At 46.3% G+C, this 27,948-nt stretch overlaps 1 long non-coding RNA gene across 1 annotated transcript; it reads left to right on the top strand.

The window, feature by feature from the left end:
- The first annotated feature begins 9,686 nt into the window (after nucleotides 1-9,686).
- LOC125987074 (uncharacterized) lies at nucleotides 9,687-14,251 on the top strand. The gene is made up of 2 exons (XR_007487858.2): nucleotides 9,687-9,843; nucleotides 12,989-14,251. It is a non-coding gene; the product is annotated as an uncharacterized lncRNA (long non-coding RNA).
- Nucleotides 14,252-27,948: the final 13,697 nt, after the last annotated feature.

Genomic DNA, 27,948 nt, shown 5'->3' with positions numbered 1-27,948 from the left:
TATCCGTAACATAATAAGAACTTCAAACATTAGCGGGGAGCCATCAATACGATGCGGTCACTTCGAAGTCTTGCCTCGAATTGAGTTACTCGGCTCGAGCTTCGGGTGACTTGAGAGGGATTGGCGTCGTACAGAAATTAGATTGATTCCGGTGGAGTTAATTTAACTCGGGTGGTTAGATTACGGACGAATCTCCGAACCCGGCTAAGACAAACCCGTGACCGGGTAGCCGGGGGCACCTTATGGAAAGAGGTGCATTTGACACATCTTATCAGCGTGATTGGGGTGCAATGACTTCATAAGTGCCACCTTAATTTATTTGGCTTCATACTGTCCGCTTCATACATTGTAAGGTACAGTAAACACACCGGTGTCTTTCCTACGTACGCTTCGTCATAGTATTGCCTTGCCTTAGCTTTCGTGTGACTCTCAATTCTCGTATCTCCGTCTCTTTCTGCCGTTTTTTTTCAACCCTCTTAAATATTTTTCCATGGTGTCCCACTGCACTTTTTATCACCTGCTTTGTGCTGTGAGTGCTTATGTTCCAAGCACTCTACGTGCGCTCTACACTGTCGAGCAGTGGTCACCAACATGGTGCCCACGGGCACCAGGTCGCCCGTGAGGACCGCATGAGTCGCCCGCAGGACTGCTCTAAAATGATCTCAAATAGCAACACTTGTCAGTGAACTGCATCTATTTATTTTACAATCAAACCTCGGTTTTCGAACGTCCCGGTTCTCGAACAAATCGGAATTTGAAAAAAAAAAAATTGAGATTCTTTTGCTTCGGTTGTTGAAAAAAATTCGGAGGTCGAACCTCGCGAGATGAGCCGGGAGGACCCGAGAAAACTCGACCGTGCAGCCCGGATGCCGACTGACTTCGTTGTTATTGTATTTTCGTTACTTTGAGTAATATATAACCCCTAATCATGCCTCCAAAGAAAGCAAGTGGGAGCGGTAAAGCCATCCTAAAACACAAAGACGCTCTTAAAGCAACGCGACAGCGAGCGCCCGGCGCGCTGCGGTTGCGCGATTGGACCAAATTAAGCTCCCTGCGCACTGAGGTCCACTTAAATTTTGGAAAGTCCATCAGAACTTCAAAAATATTTTCTAAATTTCAGCGACGGCTCTGTCACATTATTGTAACAAACGCGGTGCAGTTGCGCGGTGGGCGACGCTCTACGGTTGCGCCTTCGGCGGTGCGTTGCAGTTGCGCGATCAGACAAATATGCGCAAATGAAAAAATGCTTTAAACAAAGGCGTGGGTTTTTGTCTTGAAACGAAATATATTTTTTTCCATTATTTTTAATGGGAAAAATAGATTCGGAATTTGACCGATTCGCTATTCGAACCGCCTTCTGGAACGGATTGTTGTCAAAAACCAAGGTTTGACTGTATTTTTGCTATTCTTGTTAAAATCACACTTACATGTGAACTGGAAATGACAATAATAACACATGGTGAAAGCCAAATTGAACAAATTGGCTATTTCAGAAGTGTGCTTCAAACTGGTAGCCCTTTGCCATAATCAGTACCCAGGAAGTAGCTCTCGGTTTAAGAAAGGCTGGTGACCCCTGCGCTAGGCCAACGAGCCACGTAGTAAATTAGCTGACTCCGTTACATTCCGATTGGTAGCGAATATGACATGGACCTGAGGACTGCATTTTAGTGATTAATGAATTCAGATTGATATAGCCAGTTTGGGCGTGTCCTTTCAGGATCATAATTTTGTGTCTACCGCTGCCTCGTGGAAGACAGGCCTAAAAAAAGATGGGAACACTTGCGGGAGTTTCACCAAGATGAATTTGGACGAACTTTATGAAATAATGTTGATGTTAAAACATAGGTGGACGTGTCTGGAAGTCTGTGTTCAACAGAAGGCTGTTTGGCAACAGTGAACAACGGACAAATTCAGCAAGGTAATTTACTTACGCCATGACCCAGATTCGTTCCGGTGATGCTACGGCCACAACGCTATACGATCATGACCAATATGCAATCGCATACAATAAGTTTAGGGTCTTTTCTTTAGGATCTTCAGCCAAGACACCCAGGCAGACCATGAAAGAATGTTGATGTTAAAATGTTGGTGGAACTATCCAACTGTGCAGATCCGATGATCCCAAAGATTTGGGGTGAGACAACATTGAAAAAACGTTTTTCTTTGTTTACAGTGTCACTTATTTTGTGGCTTACCTTTTCTTCATTACACAGCCAAAGTATCGTATCATTTTACCTTGCGGCATATACTACACCGTACATACCATATCATGTCGCCTATTCAACTCATGCATGAGATGCGATGGCTGAGATATTTAGGCGATGGGTTGCTACTCCATTGTGCTCTCCACTCATCATTTCATATCACATCCTCGTCGGATTTTCACAAGCTTCACATCCAAAGTATCTTGGCACAACGTACGTAACATGACTTGTCAACACAAGATGAGGTGGCTGAGAGGTTAAGGTGATGGATTGCTAATCCATTGTGCTCTGCACGCATGGGTTCAAATCCCATTCTCATCGAAGGTTTGCTTTAAATTGTTTTGGAGTGGTACAACTGTTTTCCAACATCCCGGTTCTCGAACAAATCGTTATTTGAACAAAAAATTCCGGAATTTTTTGCTTCGGATGTCGGACAAAATTCGGTTGTCGAACCTCGCGAGATGAACCGAGAGGACCCGCATGCCAAGATTCAAGATTCAAGATTCAAGAGTTTTTTATTCGCCATGTTTGAGCGTGCCAAACAAGGAATTTGACTTCGGTAAATCACAGCCTCTGTTCAACATTTGGATGACTAACAACAACACTCAGGACATGTGAAGAACGAAAGAAATTCTCAAACACCTCCTGATCTTAAACTCCAAAGAGGGCAAGGAAAAACTCAAAACTCCAGCTAGGGGAAATGAGAAACCTTGAGAAGAGACCACCGATGGGAGGGTCCCTCATCTAGGATGACCAGGCTGCAATGGATGCAGAGAGGACACATAGTAAAAACAGTGTAGACAAAAAAGGTGTGGCAAGCGGGATGTTATTGCACAGTAATGACTCTGAGACTCTAAGAGTGGTGTGAGTTCATCAGAGCGACAGCCTGGGGGAAGAAGCTGTCTCTGTGTCTGCTGGTTTTAGTGTACAGAGCTCTATAACGGCGTCCGGAGGGGAGTAGTTCAAACAGGCTGCAACCTGGGTGCGAAGGGTCTGTTGAGATGTTACTTGCACGTTTCCTGGTCCTGGACAGGTACAAGTCTTGGATAGATGGGAGGTTGATTCCAATTATCTTTTCTGCAGAATTGACTCAGTTTGTTATTAACGTATTTGCTGGTGTATAAGTCGACTCGGTGAATAAGTCGACCCCCTAAAATTCGACGGAAATTTACGATTTTATGATATATCCTTTGTATAAGTCGAGCTCAATTGTTGCATTATATTAAACTTCAAAATTCAATCAGAAATATGCGAAATTTATTGACGAAATGTGTTCAAATTTGCGAGTTTGTAGCGAGCGATCTATACGCCATTTTAAATTTACTTCATGACCCTGTGATTTTACGCGCCGAGAGAGACTAACAACAATGAACACTCTTAGAAACTGGTTTATTTTTAGTTAAGAAACAACAAATTATAATTATAAAGTGATTGCCGGTACATCGAGTTCAAAATTCGTCTTCATCGTCGCTATTTCCGAAAAGCTCGTTCCATTCGTTTTCGTTTAGTTTGTCGTCATAAAGGGCATCTTCTTGGTCTTCTCTATCCTCAGTTTCCTCCTCCTCCTCCCAGATAAGGTCGTCTTCTGTCCCATCGAGAGCGTTTGGCGAATATTTTCTAAGTGCCAACGGCTCTTGCGCCATAAAGAGTTCGCCTCGGCTGGTTCCCCATGTCGGCCAGAACAAGTGAAAATTCGGCCTCTTCCCCTGGAAGTCTGGCCAAGTTTGGCAAATATTTTCAAAGTGCGAACGACTCAACCGCCTTAAAGTGTCCGCCTCGGCTGGTTCCCCGTGTCGGCCACCACAAGTGAAAATTTGGCCTCTTCCCCTGCAAGTCCGGCCAAGTTTGGCGAATATTTTCAAAGTGCGAACGACTCAACCGCCGTAAAGTGTCCGTCTCGGCTGGTTCCCCGTGTCGGCCACCACAAGTGAAAATTCGGCCTCTTCCCCTGGAAGTCCGGCCAAGTTTGGCGAATATTTTCTAAGTGCCAACGACTCAACCGCCGTAAAGTGTCCGCCTCGGCTGGTTCCCCATGTCGGCCACCACAAGTGAAAATTCGGCCTCTTCCCCTGGAAGTCTGGCCAAGTTTGGCAAATATTTTCAAAGTGCGAACGACTCAACCGCCGTAAAGTGTCCGCCTCGGCTGGTTCCCTGTGTCGGCCACCACAAGTGAAAATTCGGCCTCTTCCCCTGCAAGTCCGGCCAAGTTTGACGAATATTTTCTAAGTGCCAACGACTCAACCGCCGTAAAGTGTCCGCCTCGGCTGGTTCCTCCGGTCGGCCAGAACAAGTGAAAATTCGGTCTCTTCCCCTGGAAGTCTGGCCAAGTTTGCCGAATATTTTCAAAGTGCCAATGACATTCATTTTGACATGGCGATTGAATGTTTACGTACCGGTAGTTATTGTCGTTGCTTGACGCGCGATGACTCGCACATTCGCTCAATACCCAGTACTTCCCCCTAGCAGTCATCGTCGCTGCCTGGCTTTCGATGTCCATTATTGAGGTGAGAATATTTGAAATTGTTGCTGAGGATGCGTGTTAATGCAACAAACGCTTTATAATGATTCAGTTTCTCGCTGTTTGATGAGCCTGACGGACGCACACCCACGCACAATGAGATGCATGAGAAACGGCCTTGGTTACCATCACATTTGAAGTGATGAATACGAAGTTAAATTTTATGACTCGGTGTATGAGTCGAGGTCGATTTTTTTCGGTCGATTTTGGATCGAAAAAGGTCGACTAATACACCGGCAAATACGGTACATTCTCGTTACTCTGAGGATTGCATCAACTCTAATCATGCCTCCAAAGGAAGCAAGTGGGAGCAGTAAAAACATCCCAAAACACAAAGACGCTCCTAAAGCAATGCGACAGTGAGCGCCCGGTGAGTTGCAGTTGCGCGATCCGACCAAATTAAGCTCCCTGCGCACTGAGGTCCACTTAAATTTTGGAAAGTACATCAGGACTTTCAAACTATATTCTAAATTTTAGTGACAGCTCTGTCACAATAATGCGACCATCAGTTGTGCAGTCGGCGACACGCTGCAGTTACGTGATTGGACAAAAATGTGCGAATGAAAAAATGCTTAAAAAGGGCGTTTTTTTTTTTTTTTCTTGGAATGGATTTTTGTTTTTTTCATTATTTGTAATGAGAGAACATGATTCGGAATTCGAACGATTCACTTCTCGAACAGCCTTCTGGAACGGATTGTGCTCGAAAACCAAGGCTCCCCTGTATCTGCAATCTGGTTTGTATTTGACTCAATATAGTAATATTTATATTCTTTGGCGGCTCGTTGGTGAATTGGTTAGCATGTCCGCTTCACAGTTAAGAAAGTGCGGGTTCGATTCCACCAACGGCTGTTGCGTGTTGATGATGTCCGTTGTTGGGTCAGGAAAACTAAGATGTGGGGTAACGGTTGGTTCTTTATTGGCAAATCTTGGGTTGTTTAATGGCGGTCAGTACACATGGAACTTCAGCAGATGTAACTCACCCCCATCTCCAGGTCAGAAGGTTTTATACTGTCCGGAAAAGGCGGGAAAGCGTCACCTGATCATTTGGTATCGATGTGTATTGGAGAGTCACTGCTGTGTGTGTGTGTGTGTGTGTGTGTGTGTGTGTGTGTGTGTGTGTGTGTGTGTGTGTGTGTGTGTGTGTTTGTGTGTGTATTTGTGTGTGTGTATGCGTGTACGTGTGTGTACGTGTGTGTATGTGTATGTGTATGTGTGTGTCGTTGTAAGGCGGACGTAGTTGAGAGCGTGGGCGTGGATTGTATATATAAAACACGCGCCCTATGATGCGGTGCGCCCTATGTGCGTTAAACCCAGTCATGGCACACATAACTGAGACTGCGCCTTTCATTACGGTGCACGTTTTAATCGTGAAAATGCGGTAACTCGTCAGCGTTGGTTTACTGCAATTTGACGACAAACCGCAAAACTATTGGGCATGGAAAGTATCATTTATTGGCGCAACTAAAGACTTAAATTTATCAGAAACAGAGGAGTTCGACCTACTAACAAGGTGGCTAGGTCCAAGATCTGCAGAGCAGACAAAAAGGGTTCATGCACTACCCACTAGAGGCGTAAAGATGATTTGGGAACGGTTTGAAGAGTGTCACCGTTTCTCAGAAGCAATTGAGGACACACTGCTAAACAAAATAGAGGAGTTTCCAAGGCTAACAAACAAAGATACGAGCCAGCTAAGAGACCCCGGAGACATCTTGTAGGAGCTATTGTGGGAGCTAAGTCAGATGATTGATTGATTGATTGATTGATTGATTGATTGATTGATTGATTGATTGATTCTTTCGTTCATTGGTTGATTCATTGATTGCTTCATTGATTGATTCATTGATTGATTCATTCATTCATTGATTCATTGAAACTTTATAGATCCCGGGGGTGGGGATATTCAGGCCCCAGCAATATTCATACCACAGAGCGGGTATATAAAAGACACAAAGATGACATGAGCGCAACTCAATAGGCTCCTATAAGGCTGCCACACAACGGCGCCACAAAGAAAGCCAGTAAGTGCGAAAGTTAAAAGCCATCAAAGCAAAGCAACAAGACAAAGGAAAAAAATAACAGCGGCTGTTAGGTTCAGATTCAGCAAAAGGATCAGCAGACAAAACCAGTGAGACAGAATGTTGAGTCTTTTCTCGCGAGGAGTGCATCCAGACTTACAGCAATCCAAAATACACTAAAGGTCTTGTTTACACTCCTCTCTTTTTATTTAGGAATGCCCTACCTACAATGTGAGACTAGCCCCTGATAGGTGGGGGGGAAAGCGTGGGCTTTGTCTCATGAGAGAAGAAACGAGATTCTATGTGAAACTAGAAGTCGCAGACAGGATCCCATGAGAAACGAAAAGTGTGCAAGGACAAAATACAATGGGAAACAAAGTAGTCATGTGAAAAGAGTGCACAGACAAAATGACATGTACAGACATCAACAACTTTCTTGGAGAAGGTCAGGAAGCTCCAGACAGCATCGTTTGACTTGTTGTGGACTGGGTGATGTCTGCAAGAAGAAACAGCAAGCATTCTGCGCAATAACTTTATTAATAAGTACTCATTAGGGAACGCATGATAACATATATATACAATTTATCTAACAATTCCCCCCTGTCTTATCATAAGTTCCCGGAGAACAACCCATCACCCATATGGCCACTTCAAAAAGATTTTCAGCCAAGGGATCACATTTCGCAAGAACTAACTTACACTCAGGAGGAAACTGAGTCATAATCGGCAAAGCTAGGGTCAAGAAACAAACCGGACAGGTTTACCACAATAGAGTCGCCGATCGGGTCGTCACTAGAGAAGGAACCCGCGTCGATCAAAAGGTCATCCCTTTGGAGCAATGGGAAAGTCTCAGCTGGTGGAGAGATAGCAGTTGTAATTAGTCTGTTAATTAGGGATCGGAGACAAGGGATGCAACAACATCCAAACAAGGTCAAAATGGCAGAGAAAACGGCTATGGAGACCAGGGCAGAGGAAACCAGGGTGCGGTACTTTCCGAACACGTTCAGCCAGTCGGTCCAAACCTCTGTGTTCACCTCACTGTGCTCCTTCATCTTCCCGTTCAAGGTCCGCAGGCCCTCAAGGACCTGGGACAGGCTTCCGCCGGCTGCAGTATTATTCGGAATAAACGTGCAACATTGCTCACCGAACATGGCGCAGACACCGCCCTCTTTTGAGAGTAGCATGTCAAGGGCCATTCGGTTCTGGAAAGCCATGAGGGAAGTAGCGGCCAGTTGGGAGTGGACCGCCTTGAAACCCGCCTCGGACCAGTTTCCAAGCCTCTGCACGTTGTAATGGACGTAGTTAATCCTGTCAACATTTTTGTTAATAGTACACCACCAACACAGGGCGGATTCAAAACCAGCTGCTATCTGATTCACCAGCTTATACTCATCCGGTACTCCTCTAGGAACACCAATGGCGTCTATGTAAATTGGATTAGCCGCGCCCCGCCATTCGGCGTTTCGTTTCGTTCTCGGCCAGAATACGGGAACCACGGACTTAGCAAAAGATGTTAGATCATAAGAGGACATCGGCATCAAATGAACAGGTAGCAATAGGGTTACCAAATCGCAAATTCCGGAGCTGTTGAAAGGCAACCTATCATAAAGTTTGTTACTATTACACCAAAACCAAATATCACTACGAGCAATGGGCAAAAAAGGGGCAGTGACATTGGTCATGGACCCACACCATGGAGTAGGTAGAGCGCCGAGCTTCTCACCGGTACCAGGTAATCTAATGCAAGTAAAATTACCCTTAGCTACATAGAACGAAAAAAAGGGGTTTATACTTCGTCATAGAGGCAACAGGGTAAACCTTATCACATTTAAAACAATCATGAGTGGGTGAAATGGATGAGTTTTACATTAAAGCAACAGCACACTTAGGAACTATATTTGCAGGTATTATTTTCAAAAGAGGTCTTGGACCCATGCATGCAATGCAACTGGTGTTAGCCATCTTCGCGGCCTGCTCAGCCAGAAGAAGCCAGTTGTTGGTTTGACCGCTTATTCCTGTGGAGGCTACAAAATAGCTGTCTACATCAGTGAGGAGCATACTTGTGATTTTTGCTCCTGCTGACAGGGTGTAATCATTTGTAACGGGACGGTCAGCGATCGACATTGTTTCATTAAGGCAAATAGCAATAGGAAAGCGAGGATCGATTCCAGAGGACCAAGCCCACAGCTGAAAACCCCAACAAGAAGTGTTAAACAAGGTGGCATTTGGAGGAAGAATTTGACCATCAGTGAGTGTAAGAGACAAAAGGAGGCTTTTGCCCTGATTTTTCAAAGTCACTCGTTTAGCAAAGAACACAGCCTCTTCACTGGAACCAGAGAGCGGGGTGACCATTTCGAAACCTTTCAAACTCTTCATAGGTAAAATAATAGAAGAAGATGTATTAGGAGCCACAGTAAACATTAATGACTTATTGTAAGTCCAAGATGTTAGGGTTTTCAGATTAGTTTGATCCTATGATTATGTTGGAATGTAGACTGTAATGATTAAATCAATCATGTCTTGCCCTCACAATGTAATGATTAAATCAATCACGTCTGGCCCTCACAATGCAGAGTAAGATGAAGTGGTTGCTTCCTCTGCTTGATTGACCAGCTGCAGGGGAAGCAATCAAAGTTGTTCTGTTTCCCACAATAGTGTAAAACACCCCCTGCTCTGATCTTATCAGAGGCCGGGGGTTCACCAAACCTGTCCACTCCCACCCCCACTCTGTTCCTCCTAATAAATATGCCCTTGCAGGGAGGAGACTTTTAGACTTCATTCGATAATCGCTGTTCAGACAGCGACGAATGGACTCTCCACCTGCAGGTGTCTAAAAGAACTTGCTTGTCTCCTGTTTGGTTCTTGCAAAATAAGTTGGAGTGAGCAAATCTCTAACATTTTGGTGCCGAAACCCGGGATCCTCATACCCACCATCTGACCGGCGAAGGAGTATGTGCTGCATTGTCGACAAGCCAGCGTCCATTAGGAGGACCTGGAAAAGAAAGTCCTGGGAAGAGAATTCTTCGCTGGGCCAGCATCTTAGGTCTGCCTTCGTCTGACAGAGGTGGATTGACGGGATCCGGCGGTGCAACGAACCAGGGGACAAGTAAGTTAAAGCGCTAAAGATACGGCTTTGGTTTGTCCGAGCTATGAGATTCAGCTTTGGTTTGTCCGAGCTATGAGATACGGCTTTGGTTTGTCCGAGCTATGAGATACGGCTTTGGTTTGTCCGAGCTATGAGATTCGGCTTTGGTTTGTCCGAGCTATGAGATTCGGCTTTGGTTTGTCCGAGCTATGAGATTCGGCTTTGGTTTATCCGAGCTATGAGATACGGCTTTGGTTTGTCCGAGCCATGAGGCCTAAAAAAGCGCTGGAGTCAGTGTGATTGAGTGTGTGACTGGTAGGATAAATTGACTAAGAAGCAGTTCTAGCGTTGATCCATGGCAAAAAAACAGGCTAGTAATTTGTTGAAAGGTCAATTTAAACCTGCATTGAGGATCCTCAAAGAAATAAATAAGTAATAATAGTAATAATAATAATAATAATATTTTTGAGACAGAGATTGTAAAACCTAAAACTACTAGAATTAAGATGGGAAATAAAAACGGTAAATCTCTACCTCTTGACGGAGATGAGAAGTACATGGCGAGTAGATTTCTTAATTGTATGCAATACATGCCAAAGTGGAAGAAAAAGTATGGTGTAGAAGGGAAGTTGAAAGTTGAAGTGTGGAAGATAGTGGTTGAAGTTTTGGAGGACAGTGTGGCTAGGAAGATAGGACTGAAAAAGAAAAGAAAAGAGAGTGAATTGGATTGTGCTAAAATGTGGTTGAAAGCTTCACAAGAAAGAAGAAAACAAATCCAAAAGACAAAAGATAGAAAGTTGAAAAGTGATGAGGCCGCCATTCAATTGAGATTTGAAAAAGAATTCAGGGTGCATAGTGGCATCCCATTCAATGATACAGCTGAGAGTGCTTATCAACAACAGCTTAAAAATGCGCTCCTCACTAATTTCCGCCCTGAAATAGGCAACTGGGTGAGGAAACATTTGGTGGAAGTGGATGTTGCAAGTGTGACAACAACTATGCAATGGGCCAGACATGCTGAAAAGGTGATCAAAAAAGGCAAAAGTTCGGATGTATTTCATCTAGATAATGATGATGATGAACTAGATGAAGATACAACAGTCTTCTTCCAAGGGTCCCAGCTAGGCAGAGGGAGAGGTAGAGGCCAACAAGGTCGCAGGCCGCCATATAATTTAAAACCCCCACGAGATTCTGATAACTGTTGGAACTGTGGGAGACGAGGACACTTCACACGAGAGTGTCGTTTTGCAAAACAATATCAATCAAAGGGTGGAGGAAAGAGCAGAGGAGAAGCCAAATTTTTAGCATGACAAGCTTCCTCCTCTTTGACCGCTTATGCTCATACAGAGAAAGAAAGAATAGATGCCCATATGACAGCAAAACATGTCATTGTCAGATTATTAGAATTTTTTTTAGATTATTAGAAGTCCTGTCCATCCAAGAAGTATGACAATGCTGTTTGTATGCCCAAATTACAAATGACTAGAGCTCAAATTGTGTTACACTGAAGTTAAAATATGCAAATCAAGTGGTAAAGAAATGCAACTTGCTTCTACAAGATAAATAAATAAAATTAGAATGTGCTGTCCTCGTGTGCATGGGAGGGACCAGCTCATGATCGACCACAGGAAATGGCCAGCCTGTGACGAATCATTGTGGCTGAGACCTACCTTTTGCATGCGAGAGCTGTGCATGTGTGTGCGTATATGTTAAAATGATGAACATTGGCTAAAGTTTTAGTATAAAAAAAATTGCTAGACTGTGGTCTATCCAATTTGCACCGCAGAACAGAAATGATTTTGAAAGATAAAAATGAGAGGAAAAAGAAATCTGTTTGCAAGCAGAAACTAATCCACACTCGTGCATGTAAAGTGTCGAGCCCACATGAGAAATTCGGAAAAAAAAAAAATGACAGAACATGCTTTCAGGAATTGGAAGAAGCTAAATTGTGAATTTAAGATTTTGCAATGCTACATTTAATAGGAATAATTGATTGGTTGTGTTATAAGATTATGCAAAATTCTAAATGCAAGCTAAATCTGAGAGATTGAGTTCTTCAAATTTAAAAACAAAGAAAAAAATTCAGATTAATTTGCCAGTTGTTTGGTTTAGTTAAGTCTTTTTTTTGAATTGGTGGATTGTTCTACCAGGAAACCTGAGTTGAAAGTGATATATGAGTGTTGTGTGGTGAGCTTGGATGAATTGGGACCGATGTGATAGGAAGACTCCTTTTTGGAGACTGTGTGAGATACATATGATGAGCATTGATGAATGATAGCCTGAATGAAAAGAAATTACAGGTTGAATGGTTGAAGTTGTTGGCGACTACTATAGAAAATTAGTAGAGCGACTTTGATGAAAGAGTGATTTTGAGCAGGTTGAATGTTAGAAAGAAACACGTAACTTTTGGATTGATAATTAACTAGAAAAAAAATGGAGAACCAGTAACACATGTAGAAGATGTGTGAACTGAGAAATTAAGAAGTGTTTTGGAAAGAAAGTCAAACTAAATGATGATGAAATCATATGTAGTACTACAAAACTTTACTACATATGGATTCTCTAAATCATACAATTGAGTAAAATAAAACATACGTTTTGATTTGTATTCAAATTTCTAAGATTCTTGTGATAAACAATGAGAAAACGATTGAAAAGTAACTAAAGAAACTACAACAAAGTGAAAATGTCTAATCATTTGCTAGCTGAGTCGCTCCCCATTCGGGGAGGCCATCCATTTACTTGCTAAGCTAGTTGTCAAAACAGGGGCAAGATTAGAGAAGGGCATCTATAAATGACCTACCCTACCAAAGAACCTATGCAAATGGGCTGCAATATTGAGCCATGGTGCGCGTCACATGGCTCAAGAGGAGGGATAGTGGGGCAGGTCAGTCAGCTTTATACAACATATGGATTTGATTCATATTCAAAATATTTTCAAAACAAAACAAACATTTTTTTTTGTAGAGCTTGTTTCAAAACAAACAAAAAAAAAACAAAAACAAAAAAAACTCCTGTTTGCCAGTTAAATGGGCACTAACATTGACTACGAGAGTTGCAAGCAACAGATGAAGAGCAGTCCTGGGCAGATTATCTAATCAGGACGCTCAAACTGAAAGATGTGTCCAATGCAAATTTACTGCCGCCTGATCTCTCCCCCTCACAGGTGGACAACCCTCAGGTTCACTGTGAGAGCTCACACACAGGAGGCGTGCTATGCGTGTTCGAAACTCCCCCCTTCCTCCACGCAAGTTCGCTTGGAGGCCAGAGCAATGAATGTCACTGAAGCGAAACGTATGGCATCCATGGGAGGAGTTGGATATCAACGCCGAGCAGTCACAATCAGTGATGCCGACCCATCCCACTCTGGACTTGCAGACGGTGCCTATGATGAACACTTCTGGGCAAATCTCAATGTGACTGTTAAAGGACGAACAATACCACAAGTGGCCTACACAGAGAGACCAGCTGGAGTGAATTACACATGTTACATCCAAGGTGGTTTATCCGATGCTGCCCGCCAACTGGACAGGAGTGTGTGCACCAGTGTGGGTGACAGACCACACCTACAGGATATGACATCATCAGCTGACAGGAGCACACAACTCTTCTGGACTCGACGCAGAGCAGTTGCAACCTTTGACCCTCATGACCCTGTCTGGGGTGCGAACGTTCCAGATGACCATAAAGTATGGTCCGTCGGAGACAAAGTTGTCCTTGCGCTCTTCCCTCAGATATACTGTTTCTGTGTTTTTCTTTTTGTTTTTATTGATAGCATTCTGGTCGCCTGTGGCACAGGGGCCGTGTAAGAATTTTCCTGCTAATAACATCTGGCCAGCAGGTTTTTCGCTTACACAATAAGTTTGATCTGGGGTGTTGAGGTAATGCCTCATCTTCACTGGAAAGTGTTGCTATCATTGTTTGTTGTTTTTATTTTTACCATTCTACTTTCTTCATTATACGTATATATGTTTTTTTCTTGCTTATCGTTGTTGTTTGGGGTGGCATAATCATATGATAAATCAGGAGGGAGATGTTAGGTGTTTTCAGGTTAGTTTGATCCTATGATTATGTTGGAATGTAGACTGTAATGATTAAATCAATCATGTCTTGCCCTCACAATGTAATGATTAAATCAATCACGTCTGGCCCTCACAATGCAGAGTAAGATGAAGTGGTTGCTTCCTCTGCTTGATTGACCAGCTGCAGGGGAAGCAATCAAAGTTGTTCTGTTTCCCACAATAGTGTAAAACACCCCCTGCTCTGATCTTATCAGAGGCCGGGGGTTCACCAAACCTGTCCACTCCCACCCCCACTCTGTTCCTCCTAATAAATATGCCCTTGCAGGGAGGAGACTTTTAGACTTCATTCGATAATCGCTGTTCAGACAGCGACGAATGGACTCTCCACCTGCAGGTGTCTAAAAGAACTTGCTTGTCTCCTGTTTGGTTCTTGCAAAATAAGTTGGAGTGAGCAAATCTCTAACACAAGACAAAAGCCATGGTACGCAAGTTGGAACGCAGACGGCTCCTGGAACACAAACAACACGATCAAAAGGGGATTTAGTGTCGCGCTTATGTCTAGCAATTTCTCCCCATGAGCCATATCGATTAGAATTAGCGTTAGCAGTCGCCTGAGAGAAGAATGTTCGAGGCTCATGGTACTCTATCCCTCCAAATAAAATAACCCCCGAAAAAACACAATGGTAACACAAACCAGCAAAAGCAACCAAAAACACATGGGAGACTTAGCGCAGGCCACAGCCTGATTAAAGCACTCACCAAATGACTCTCTAATGCTCATGTTTTTGGATCTCCTCAGAGTCAACACCCTGAGCTTCGGGTTGGTGTCTTGGAAATTGGCTTCTGCTAGCTTTCGTGTCAACCCTGGATCTTGGCACCAGGATCAGGCACTATTACCAGACTTTGCTCACCTTCCGTACTTTAGGTTGGGTCTGCAGAGATCACCTTTTTACAATGAGATAAATGAATCCACGTGTTGCGTTCGGCTATTTTCAAAGCATTAGGTGTCGTGAGTAGTACCAAAAAAGGACCTTCCCACTTGGGTGAATGCCAATTCTTCCTCTTGATACTCTTGATCAAGACCCAGTCTCCCGGTACCACTTTGGGGTCTTCCTGCGGAGAAATGGGTTCATCATCAGTGTTATTGGTTAGATTCTTTTGACGTTCCAACATTTTTTCTCATGTAATCAGCTAACGTGGCTTCCTCGGGGATCTCCCATGTGGTCTTGAACTGAGGAAGCCTGTAAGGTCTTCCAAACATAGTTTCATAGGGAGTTAGCCCTGTTGTACTTGTAATATTTATGTACATTTTGACCAGGTCTAAGCACTGAGCCCATGGTCGTTTGGTTTCTTCCATACATTTCTTTAATCTGTTTTTTATAGTCGCGTTAGAGCTCTCAACAACTGATTGTGAACGATAGGAACAATGGTTCTTTAGATTTATGTGGAACATTCTCCCAATGTTATGCACTATCTGATTTACAAAATGTGGACCATTGTCGCTGTAATTTTTTTCTGGAATACCGTATCTTGGAATGATGTCTTTGCATAATGATTTTGCCACTGTGAGTGCATCAGCATGTTTGGTAGGAAATGTTTCTACCCATTTGGAAAATGCGTCTATTATGACCAAACAATATTCTTTCCCTTCACATTTATGTAATTGGATATAATCCATATGTATTGTCTGAAATGGATACAATGGAGTCGGGAATTTCCCTCTCTGAGGTCTTAAATTGCCTTGTGGGATATGTTTAGCACAGATCAAACACGCTCTGCAGAATTGTTTTGAAAAAGCTGCAAAGCCGTATGTTGTATAAATAGCTTCAACTTGTTTCACCATACCCCCCGTCGAGACATGGGTGACCCCATGACTCGAAATAGCAGCCCATTTGAACAAGTTACGAGGCAAGACAGGTTTGCCCAAAGGTCACACAAAAAGACAACAGTGTCAAGCAACACATCAGGGGAGATGTGTGACATCGAATCATGAGCTGTGAGAGACGAGAGGACACGGAGCAGGCCTTCTGCAGCGGCCTTCGCGGATTTGTCAGCAAAAGCATTACCGAGAGAAACAGGATCAGAGCACGCAGTGTGAGCAGCACACTTGCAAACCGCTACCTTTAAAGGTAGCTGGACAGCGTCCAAAAATTGAGTCAGTAATGTGGAATGGGCGACGGGCTTCCCTGCAGAAGTTATCATGCCACGGTTGCTCCACTGCTGAGCAAAAACGTGCAATGTAGCAAAAGCATACATGACTATCAGCCCAGATAGTGACGGATTTGTTTGCAAACAATTTGCAGGCCCCAGTCAAAGCAATGAGCTCAGCGGCCTGTGCAGACATATTGGATGGCTGTTTAGCAGCCTCCAAGACTTCGTCGGCAGTAACAATGGCATACCCAGTAAGGGTCACATCAGATTCATTTTCTTAGAAGACCCATCAACAAAACCCACATGACCATCTGGCAGAGGCGTATCTTCTAAATCAGGCCGAGCCTTTGCAATCTGTTGGGCAGCATCGACACAATCATGGAATCCGCCGTCGTCAGGAAGGGGAATGAGAGTGGCAGGATTGAGAGCAGCTGAGACAGCAACGTAGCCATGCAGGAAAGATGACGTGCAGGCGACAGAAAAGTCACTCACTCACTCACTCACTCACTCACTCACTCACTCACTCACTCACTCACTCACTCACTCACTCACTCACTCACTCACTCACTCACTCACTCACTCACTCACTCACTCACTCACTCAATCAACCACACAGGTGTTAACTAATTCGCAATTGCATTGCAAGCAATTTAAACTCTAATGGAATATGTGGATGTCCATATCCGTTTCATCAAATTCCAATCCAACTTTACCTTTGTATAAGGCACAGGTGTCAAATTGTGCTTCACATACATGTGCCATCACTCGAATCGCAAATTATCTTCACTTTTAGTAATATGTTAAATTTCAAATATCAGACCAGTTTTTACTTGTCTGATTTGAAAGCGAGGTACTCGTCAGCTTGTTCCGCAGCCCCCACAATATGAGGCGCTCACACATCTACTCGGGTATGACAGTCATACTGGCCCTCCAAAAGAAGCCATGACTAAACCTCGGCCCGCGAACAAATGAGTTTGACACCCCTGGCACAAGGGCCTTCTCATTGATCAATCGCGTATCTTAAATCATGCTTTTTCTCCTTTGAAGCCACTATGTACTTCAAAACCAAACGGCACCATTTTATAGGGAAAAAAATTGTCGAATCTATTCGTTGTCGACATAATACTGGTCGCAAATTTGCATGTAGAGCATTTTTGAGTTGTTGATCATAGACATCAGTTGAACACTCTTTCTGGTCTGTGTCTAAAGTCTTCAAACAACTTATCTTGTTTTTGTTTAGTCCGGCCAATGTCTGTGTAATTTGCTCTACGTTGAAATATTATTTCTATCCTGCAATAGTTGGTCAATTTGTATTTGTAATGGCACCTCGTTATATTCCAATGGACGGCCCTGGAGATCAAAAGGACTCCAGGTGTCTTTAACTCTTGCCCAATGTTTGGTTAAGGATGCCATGAAAACCTGTTGTACTTCATCACCTCTCAAATTATAGGAAGCAATGAGTTGTTTAATTTGGGGTACAAAGACGGAAAGGATGGTTCGCTTTGCCAACATCTGTCTTTGTAATTTGATCATTTTTCTCATCTCCATTCATCACATTCTCAGCTGCGGTTTTTAAGCGCGCTCGTGCTGACACTGTGTCATCATCTTCCTGTCTGTGCAACAGCAAGTTATTTCTTATCTTTTCTTTGTCTTCCTTATCTTTAGATTTTCCTCTCATCTGGGAAAATGAGAATGTAATTTTGCTTTTTAATTTTTAATTTTAAGTCCTGCAAAATTGCTATATCCTTACTGCACCGAGATAAACTGTTAAATATATCTTTAAAAATAAACAAACAAAAACAATCTATGCTCCTGCAGAGACTCTTCAAAATGGGACCCAAATGTCAGATTACAAATCAACCCTCCTCCTTCACTCTCACATTTTGTTGATAGAACAGTCTATTTAGCTAGACACTGTCATATCATACCAAATAATGGCCTGGAAATTAAATATAATGTTGTTGCTGTGGTCCCTCAAAACATGTGACTAGAATTTGGACAATTACTAACCCCCATCAGTCGACAAATTATCTCCTCACTAAAGTCCCAGCCTGTTAACCTATCTGCATCAAGAAGACATTTGTAATGCAGGGGATAAGAGAATACCAAGGAACACCTTAACAATAAACAAAATAAACCCAAACCACAAACAAAACCAAATAAACTAGGCCCATGACCTATGTAGACCAACAACGTGCAGAGAGGGGGCCAGTACTCCAAATATTTCCCCATTAAAATTTAAGCCTTTTTGTGTAGAGCACCATTGATTTCTAATCATTGACCTAATTTTATCCTTAATTCAATCCCAATCACGAATGCCCACTACTTAATACTTTACTTGGTGTTCTTTTGATAAAAAGTGCCCCCCTTGCAATGTTGTTTTTCACTCTAAGTGATCCAAATCTTTGACTTGTCCTTACATGTGTCCTTGTATAGTCTTATGTCATAACGAATCAATAATTTAATTTTATCCAATACTACGATGTATGTTCTCTCCTACTCTCACATTTTTATGAGGGCTGGGCACTCTCCTCGTTGGACGAGTTTCTGACCACAACCCTCAGATTATTCTATCATTTCTAATTTTTACATTTAACAATGCAAATCTGATAAACCATTGTCTAGCACACCGCTTTCGTGCACCAATTTAACGCAATTCCATCCTTTATAACGAACTGCTACACAAAGACAAACATACACAGAAACGAACACACAGGCCCACAACATAGACATGACAATCTTCCCAGCTGATAACAAGGGTGGGGGGAGCAACTGAAGTGCGGAGAGCCTCGCCACCGCCACGTCACATAATGCAATCCCCTCTGTCCAAAATATGCATTTGTCAAGATATTTTATATTGTCGGTGCCGACCCCTTGCATTTCAATTCATGTCGGGGTAGCGTCTTTTGTTTGCTATTTGATTTTCCCATGGTTTATTTCTCTAAATTTTGGAGTTGGCAATTCGAATGGCACCTACAGTGTCCTAAAGCCAACTTTATTCACCGGACAGTGGTAAAATATTCAATGAGTGGTAAGTCCCCTTTCCTCTGCTTTTACACAAAACCACTGTTTACATAAAGGAGAGCTCAAATGAGATCACTCTCAGTCAAACCATATACACACACACACACACACACACAATGCGCATCCTTATCGTCTCACAGGCAAGCAGGGGAGTCCGCCCTCCCGTGGATCTTTACAAAATCTAAACTCTTTAACCTTCCTATTGTGTAAGAAAAACTTATTTTTGCCTTTTTCTCAAAGTAGATATAAAACCTATCTTTTCATGGATAAAGAAGCCAAACCAGCTAAACAAGAGTTAAAAAAAAAAAAAAACACCCCAGATGGCAGCAGAAAGCTAACACATTAGGAAGGTTAACTAGGAGGCCCCACGACACCTCAGCGGAATTTAACTGCTCCAAATTACCTGTACTTCTTTAGAAAACAGATGGGTCCGCTCTCCCATGGAATTTAACTGACTCATCAGTCAGGGGACTCCATCATCCCAGCGGAATTTAACTGTTTCTAATTGCACTTGATAGGGTCTAGAATTGTCAAGGTTTTAAGTGACCTCTTGTCACTGCACTTTCATTACTTTCAACAGAATCAAGATTCGTACTCACAGTCTGCTGGGCCTTCTCCTCTGATGATCTCGTCAACCACTCCGGCGTCCAACCGACTGATCGAGACAGCCCCGTGAAAAGGGTTTCTCTATCTATATGCCTTGGCCAAGGACTTGTCCTGCGTCGAAAAGTCGGCCGGAACCCCAAAATAGGTCTTTTGAGATCCCGGACGAGCCCCCAAAAATCTGTTAGGTTCAGAATCAGCAAAAGGATCAGCAGACAAAACCAGTGAGGCAGAATGTTGAGTCTTTTCTCGCGAGGAGTGCATTCAGACTTACATCAATCCAACTACACTAAAGGTCTTGTTTACTCTCCTCTCTTTTTATTCAGGAATGCCCTACCTACAATGTGAGACTAGCCCCTGATAGGTGGGGGGAAAACGTGGGCTTTGTCTCATGAGAGAAGAAACGAGATTCTATGTGAAACTAGAAGTCGCAGACAGGATCCCATGAGAAACGAAAAGTGTGCAAGGATAAAATGTTATGGGAAACAAAGTAGTCATGTGAAAAGAGTGCATAGACAAAATGACATGTGCAGACATCAACAACTTTCTTGGATTCCCAGATGTGTAGAAGGTCAGGAAGCTCCAGACAGCATCGTTTGACTTGTTGTGGACTGGGTGATGTCTGCAAGAAGAAACAGCAAGCATTCTGCGCAATAACTTTATTAATAAGTACTCATTAGGGAACGTATGATAACATATATATACAATTTATCTAACACAGAATATTGAGTCTTTTCTCGCGAGGAGTGCATTCAGACTTACAGCAATCCGACTACACTAAAAATATGTTTTACACTCCTCGCTCTTTTTATTTGGAATGCCCTACCCACAGTGTGAGACGATTAGCCCTTAAGGGGGGGGGAGAGATTGTGGCTTCGTCTCGTAAGAAAAGAAACAAAAAGTAACGCACAAAGTGTTGCGTGCAGATATGGCTATATCAGCAAAACAGTTTAAGCAATATTCCGAGAGATAAAAAGAGAAAGTGACGTTCTTTAAGGAAGATCAGAAGGTTCATGACGCATTGTTTGACGTGTTGTTTTCACGATCTGTTCTGGTGGACGCTGAGCTGTCAGCAGCATCTTGTTTGACACAACCGTCATCTCGCCCCTGACCCAGCCGTAATCCTTCTGTTCTGTTGTACAAGATAAGAATAAGCAAGGCAAAGCAGCAAGCATACTGAACAGTAATATTGTGAATAAGTACTCATTAGAGAACGCATGATAACATATATATACAATTTTTCTAACAGGCAGGGCCAGCTCATCGAGTTCAAAGACTGTTACGGCTCTGGCATAATACGAAAGCGCCTGGGCGTCTGTGACATATCTGGAACACTGACCGACCCTGGCCGCCGCTTTGCGCAGCAGCTCACCGTACTGGGCACATGTCACCCTCACGCCGGTGCGGTTGTGCTGTGCCAGATACGTTTTGGCCACGATGTAAATGCGTTGTTCCAGGGCCAGCTGATCTTTGCGGGCTCGCACTGTCCGACAGTACGCCACCTTTTCGCAAGACCCCCCGCCACTGTACTGCATGTACTCACCCTGGGTCTTGGCCGTGTAAAAAGAGCTGCGCAGGGCAATATCCAGAGCGGTGCGCACTGTGGCCCTGGGCCTCACTCGGACAGTCTCGTATGCTATGCTGAGAATGTTCCACGGGAACAAGTGGCCGCATATATCCACCTCCATTTTTTCGAACCGGTTTACGGTGTTATTATGAACATCCATAGTAACACCGCAGGTTTTGATTGAGGGCGTTGAATGTGGGATTGCATGGGTGTGTAACATGGAGGAGGACTTAGGCAAACTACCTATGGTGAGACTTAAGGAGATGTGCAGGGCCCGCAACCTCACCGTATCGGGCAATAAGGACACGCTGGTGCAGCGTCTTAAGGGCAACCATAATCAGACCAAACTGCACATTCTCAATAACACTCTGATGCCTCGGGTTGTGAGGCCCGCAGTGAGGATGCAGGCCCAGGATATCGCACCCAATGTGCCTGGCATGCCCGGAGTCACTTACGATCCAGCCACGGGTCTGTGCACCATGGTAAACCCGCACCCAGACAAGACGCTGTTTGCTCATAGGCTTATAGTGATCGGTGTGTATTCTAATGGGGAGGTGCTGCCCCTAGACCATGGGGCAGTGGAGATGTGCAAGGAGCTGGGCATGCCTTACGACTGGACCATGGTCGTCTAGGACCTGACAGACCGGTGCACAAAGCCATCCTCGGCCAACTGGGTCAGCACCTTGCCAGCCACAATCTTCTCCAGGTCCCTCTTGGACACGCCCTTTGTGTTAACCTCTGAGTGGCTGTACTTGGTACCCACCGTGAGGGTCATGGTGTTGTTGCTGTACGTAAAGGCAAAGGGGCCCAGCTTGTCACGGTGCATGTCCACCAGCTCCTTGAGCATGCTCTTGTTGTCAATGAGACCGTCCAGTCTCATGGGCACCAAGCCATACGCATACTTGAGAAATCGGTAGCAGGCTATATGGCCTGAACACTTGATGCCCGTAACACTGTCCATGGCCACCGAAATGGCACCCACCACAGCCTCAAACGTGTCTTCAAGCAAATGACGCTGCTCCTGATATGTGAGCGGGCCCGTGCCCGTGTGAGTTACGATCCACTTGAGGAAGCCCATCTTGTGCGCCACAGTGCTCATGGTGGTACCGGATTGATACGTGATGGCTAGCTGGGACACGGTGCGCGCGATAGTTACAGGTGGCTCACGTGCCAGCTTGGGGAACCTCTCAAGGTAGTACTGGGACATGACGCTGGCGATGATGGTGTCGCCCAGTTTCTCGTACCACTCGTAGTTGTAGACCGGGTCCACCTTGGAGTGGGTGAAGGCGCTTTTGAATGTCCGGGCATTGGATTTGTACATGGACAGGGCAAAGCTCTTGTCCATCTGGCAACAGTGCACCAGTATAAAGTCTACAACGAAATCCTTAAACATGTCTCCTGAGGTAGCTCTCTATGTCACCCACTGCTACCGTGTAGGGCACTACAATTAGTTTTATGCCCTGCTCCTTACACAGTCGCGTCTTGAGCTCGTCTCTGTACCTCTGCTCTACAAACTTGTGCTTGTCGGGCCCGTGGAAGTGGCGCACGTGGCTGTAGTGCTGTCGGCCGTTGTACTCTACGGCCAGTTTGAGCGCCCCGTTGTAGCAGTCGAGTTCCAAGTAGTGACCCGTTACCGGGTTTTTAATGCATCTGCTTTTTGCAAATCTTTTGCCTGTGATGGCTTCTATAGCCCGATGGCACTCCTCCTCCCCGCGGGAACTACGGCCGACAACCTCCTTGTGCAATAGTGTATTGTACATGCATTTGGCCAACTCTAGCCAGCTAAAGACATCCATTTTAATAGCAATACACCATGTCACACAGTGTAAACATCGTAACCACATCCAGCCTCACCCATATCATAACAGTGTCCATCCTGTGCAGGCCCCATAGGCTCACGTGATAAACAATGTATTTCAGTAAGAGACAACGGTGTACATATTTTATTGACTGCGCCCATTCAATATCTCACCGATACATTGTATAGCCATACTCAAGACAGTCTCTGTGTCCGTCCTGTGCAGGTGATAGCCGTATCTTTTCACGAGCATGGCCAGCTCGGTCACAGACCTCTTGATGCGGTCGCGACGCGCTCTCTCATTGTAATTGTGTTTAACCCGCTCTCGTGGGTTTCTGGGACGCATCCTGTGTGGCTCCGCTACAGGCTCTTCGCAAGCCGTCGGCTGTTGTTTAGAAGATGGGTCCATGAGGCGCTTGGTTACATAATCCTCGCTCCACATGATCTTGTGGGTGGCACAACGGGTGTGCTCTTCTGAGGTGGTACACACACAGTTCAACACCCCGGAGTATTTCTTACATTGTTTGCAATCGCAGCTATCCATGGTTGCTGTGTGTTTGGATGCTGTAAAGTCCCTTCAGGAAAAACAAAATTGTCTTTTTGAATGGCCCACTCTGCCCTAGTTTCATGATCATCATAGCAGTTATGTCTTGGATGGGTTTGAATGCCACATGGTGCCAGTTTGTAGAATGCATGGAGCGATATTGGTGGGGCCAGTGGCCATACGGCCTGCACTCCCAAGTGGGCCGAGCGGTGGTGTCCCCCCCATCCACCCACTGCACCGGCCCGGGCATTGTGTTCTCTGTATCAGTGGGCGACAGTTCCGGTAACTGGATGGAGCACCCCGTGCTATACACCGGTGGCCACTACTGCAACGACAAAGACATGCACAGGACACCCCTGGACTGCGTGCAGGACATCCTGGGGGTGTGTGACGTGTCGTCCGTGTGTCTACCGTGCCCACCGGGGCCAGGCTACGCCTTTTCCCCCATTTCCCTAGTTGTCACACATAAGGGGCTTCTTGATGTTACTGTGCCCACTAAGAATCCCCCGGCCGTCTTTGGTGGGGTTGGCCAGGGCTGTATCATGGTGCACGACCTCATGTGCCAGGATCACGGCTACATACTAGACGTGGCATCGGATAGCGGTGTGCTGTACAGGGTGCTGTACACATCCCAGGCCTTTACTACGGCCGATGGCAACTTTCAACACACCAACCTGCACACCCTCATTATGTACCTGGTCGCCATGACTGGCAAATCACTGATCTATCCCACGGTGGCTGTCCTCACAGTGGGCGATCACTGCATTCTAATGGATACGTGGCACATGCTTGTGAACAGGATGGGCCGTCGCTGGTGGGGACTGGCCGACCGGGAAAGGATCCTAGGCATCTTGAGGTCGCGACCCATAAAGAGTGCGCTCGTGGGAGAGTATTGCGGCCACATGGATGGGGGTGTATTTAGCGTGCACACCCTCGATGGGGAAGCCCTGTACAGTATGCACATTCATGTGGTGGGAAACCGCTATTTCTCCAGAGGCGGCACAGTCTTTCAGGATCCCGTGCAGGCCGTAACCGAGCTCACGGCCGGACGCCGGCTCGTACAGCGTCGCTTGCGCCGTGGCGCGCGTCATGGCAGGTACGCCAGGAACCGTGTCAGCAACATGCTCGAGGCCGTGCAAGACACGATAGCGCACCTGGGTGTTTACTGGAGCTCCACGCGGCCCTCGTCCGGACGCGTGGTGTTTTGGGACCGGTCCGACTACAACACCCGAGGATATCTGATGACCACGATGAGCGCCGCAGGCACACAGCACAAGATCGTCTTTACAAGTGAGTGCCACTTTAAGCTGGTGACGGCCGCTTCCCTTAAGGTGGTGATGCGCAGCCGTAGCCTGGAGAAGATCATGGGCTGGTTGGACATCAGTCTAAATCGATGAAGGCCCTAGCGTAACGAAGCACATCCAGCTTCGTGTAGCCAGGCGGGAGCTCTATGTCACCGAGGGCGGCCGCGTCGAACCGCCCTCCCTTGGTGACGTAATAGCCCCATAATGCGCACAGCATATTCTTGTACCTGACATGCGTGAAGGCTGCGTCTATGGCCCGGATGGCCTCGTTTTTGTTGATAACACTCTCATCGGGCAGCGCCAGCACCATTTCATCGAAGGCTGCGTGGAAGGCTGCCATGTGTGCTACTGACTCGGCGCCCGTCCTGGGCTGCTCGTGGAAAACGGCGGTACGTGCATAGATGTCGAACTCGGAACGGTAATCCTGGTCGGTCATTTTTTCGCACTCTGCAAAAGAAAGATTTGAACGGCCCGCGTCCGAAGAACCGAAGCCCCGTCAGACACCATGTTCGGAAAGTTTACCGTAGTGACTGACCGCAATACGGCCGACCTGGTCCTAGAGACCAAGGGGGCATATCACACCTCCAGGAGAGCCAGATATTGGTTTCCCGCTATATCTGAGACTACAGCCACCCCGGTAGAGAAGGTACCCTGGAACACGCCGCGCGTGTCCATCTGCAGCAGCTGTCTGTTACTCCACATGTAATCCGGCTGGGCCTGCATGGCCACGGTGTCCGCGGGGTTGTCGGTTGCGGCCACGTTGCGGTGTGTTGCCCGCCACTCTGCACACACACGGGCGCACGTGGCCATGTTGGTGCCACAGTTCTCCACCAGGCACATGGTGTCGTCGCTCAACATGAACATGAAGGGGGGGGTGTTCCGGGTGGTGTTGTCCAGGCTGTTATGTATTTCTAGTTTGCTGTGGTCGTAATCTGACCCTTTGAAGGTGTGTGTGGAGAACACAGTGGACTCGACAAAATCATTGGGCTGTTCGTACACGTGCGGCTCGGGCCCGGGATCCCGAAACGTGCCGTTTGTCACCTCCACCCTGAGTTTTGCTATAAAGGCGTCCAGGTGCGGGCTGTAGAACCTACCGTTCCTAATCATGGTTTCTGGGCCACGCCGCGTATACTGTGACATGAATGTGTTCAGGTCGGCCGGCGCACCTGCTTTAGCGTACATGTGCCTAAGGATGTTGAGGTGCTTGCGGGCCTCACGGTGCTCGTTATCAAAGGTACGCACCCGGTGCTCCGTGGCCATAGTGGCGTCGATGTACACGGCGTATGGCGGACACGGCTTAACATACTGGTCGCGCCCCTGCGCCAGCCTCACGTGCCTGCACTTGCCGTACCGGTCCACAATTTGGCCTATCACCCCCGTAAGCCGTTTCATAGGCGCGACGCGCTTGCCGTTTGCAAACACGTTACACGTGTCCATGAACATGGCATGGATGGACGCTGCCATCTCTGAAGTGCGCTCTAGCAAACTGTATGTGTCATTGTCGTGGGCAAACAATAGCGTGATGCGGTCGTTTTCGGGCATGTACTTGAGATGCCCACGTTTGTTGGGCGGCACGACAAACCCACCTCTGTCTAACACGTACACCGACGTGTTCTTGAGGTACTCGACGACCCTGTAAAACACCTCGGCCTTAAACACACTCTCGTAGCCGATGGTTCTCTGCAGAAATTGCGCCGGCTCCTCCATGTACGAATCGTCCGGGCATATGGCGCTGAACTCCTGGTAGCACATAGCGCGCAGTCTGTCATCCAGCAGCACCCGCCGCACATCAGACAGGGGTAGGCTCAGTAGCTGGAACAGCGAGGCCCTGTGTTCACCCAGTTTGACGTCGTCACCCAGCAGCCTCTTGACGTTGTCGGGCACATCCGTGGCGAAGGGCGGCCCGGCCACCGCTGCGGGCTGAGGGCGGGACCGGGCGTACCGCTTCCAGCCACCACCCGTCTTATTCATCTGGTCTACAGCGTAGCAACATGGTACAAACGGGAACCTGGCCTTGTTGGCTTCGATCTTATTCTCGTGAACGCCCGGGAATGGGTTCCTGGCATTGTGCGTGCACGCGTACTTACGCTTTGTCGTCTCGCCGTACAGGGGCCATTCCATAACATGCGCGGGCGTGTTGTCCTGGACTATATTCTGGGCTTCCTGGTCGTCCACGATACGCGGTAGGTTCACGCAGTGTCTGCTGTACGTGTTGACAAAGACTTCGGGCTCGGCACTCCTCAGTGATCCGATGCGGCCGGTAGCGCGCCTAGGCGCCGCGGTCGTCGCGGCCTCGGACAAGGCTCCCCACTGCACTGTACCGTCCCCATACAGCGTGTAGAAGGCCAGGCACTCGTGCCGGTAACTCTCATAACGCTGCCACATGATGTCAAAACAGTCCCTGAGGAACATCATGATCGCATTGTCCCGCACCCTGAACTTGAGCACGGCCCGGTCGCCCGAGATAAGAGACAGGCTCATGACCTGACTCGAGCCCACTAGGTGCATATAGATGATAGGCCTAGCCCTGTGAGGCACGTTGGACTCGTCCACGGCAAAAGTAGCCCTGGTTACACGGTCGTTGAGCACAAAGTCCACAAACGTGCTAACCTCTGCTGGCCGTCCGAGCTCCACCGGGATGCGCGCAATCAGGTCAGTAGGGCTGGCCATGTCCACCGACATGTAAGCGCTCAGACAGCCGTACGCCCTCCATATGCACTCATCCTTGTCCACGTGCCTCTGACTCTCTTTAGGTATGTCTATGCTAGACACAAGCCTGGTGCCATCGTACTGTATGGCCGCCTCGTAATAGCTGTTGTACGGGTCGGCCAGCCCGCGTAGGCCCTCGCGCTCCGGGTTGTACTTGATGACCACCATGTCGGGGGGATACTTGTCGGCCGCCGTGGCGATCCATTGTTCACTGGGCCTAAAGCCCGGCATAGATTTGAAAAAGTCTTTACACTGCAGGTGAGGGGTGTGTTGGCTCACTGTGGCCAGGTCCAACAGTCTGGTTACGCGCTTGTCCTGGAGCTGGGTTACTAGCTCCACACCCATCTGCACGTGCAGCTCTTCCGTGTCCCCGTAGCGCACCGTGGCTGGAGCCTGCCCGTGAT

The sequence above is a fragment of the Syngnathus scovelli genome, chromosome 19, assembly GCF_024217435.2.
Source record: "Syngnathus scovelli strain Florida chromosome 19, RoL_Ssco_1.2, whole genome shotgun sequence".
Classification (NCBI taxonomy): domain Eukaryota; kingdom Metazoa; phylum Chordata; class Actinopteri; order Syngnathiformes; family Syngnathidae; genus Syngnathus; species Syngnathus scovelli.
This window is presented reverse-complemented; position numbering and strand designations above follow the sequence as displayed.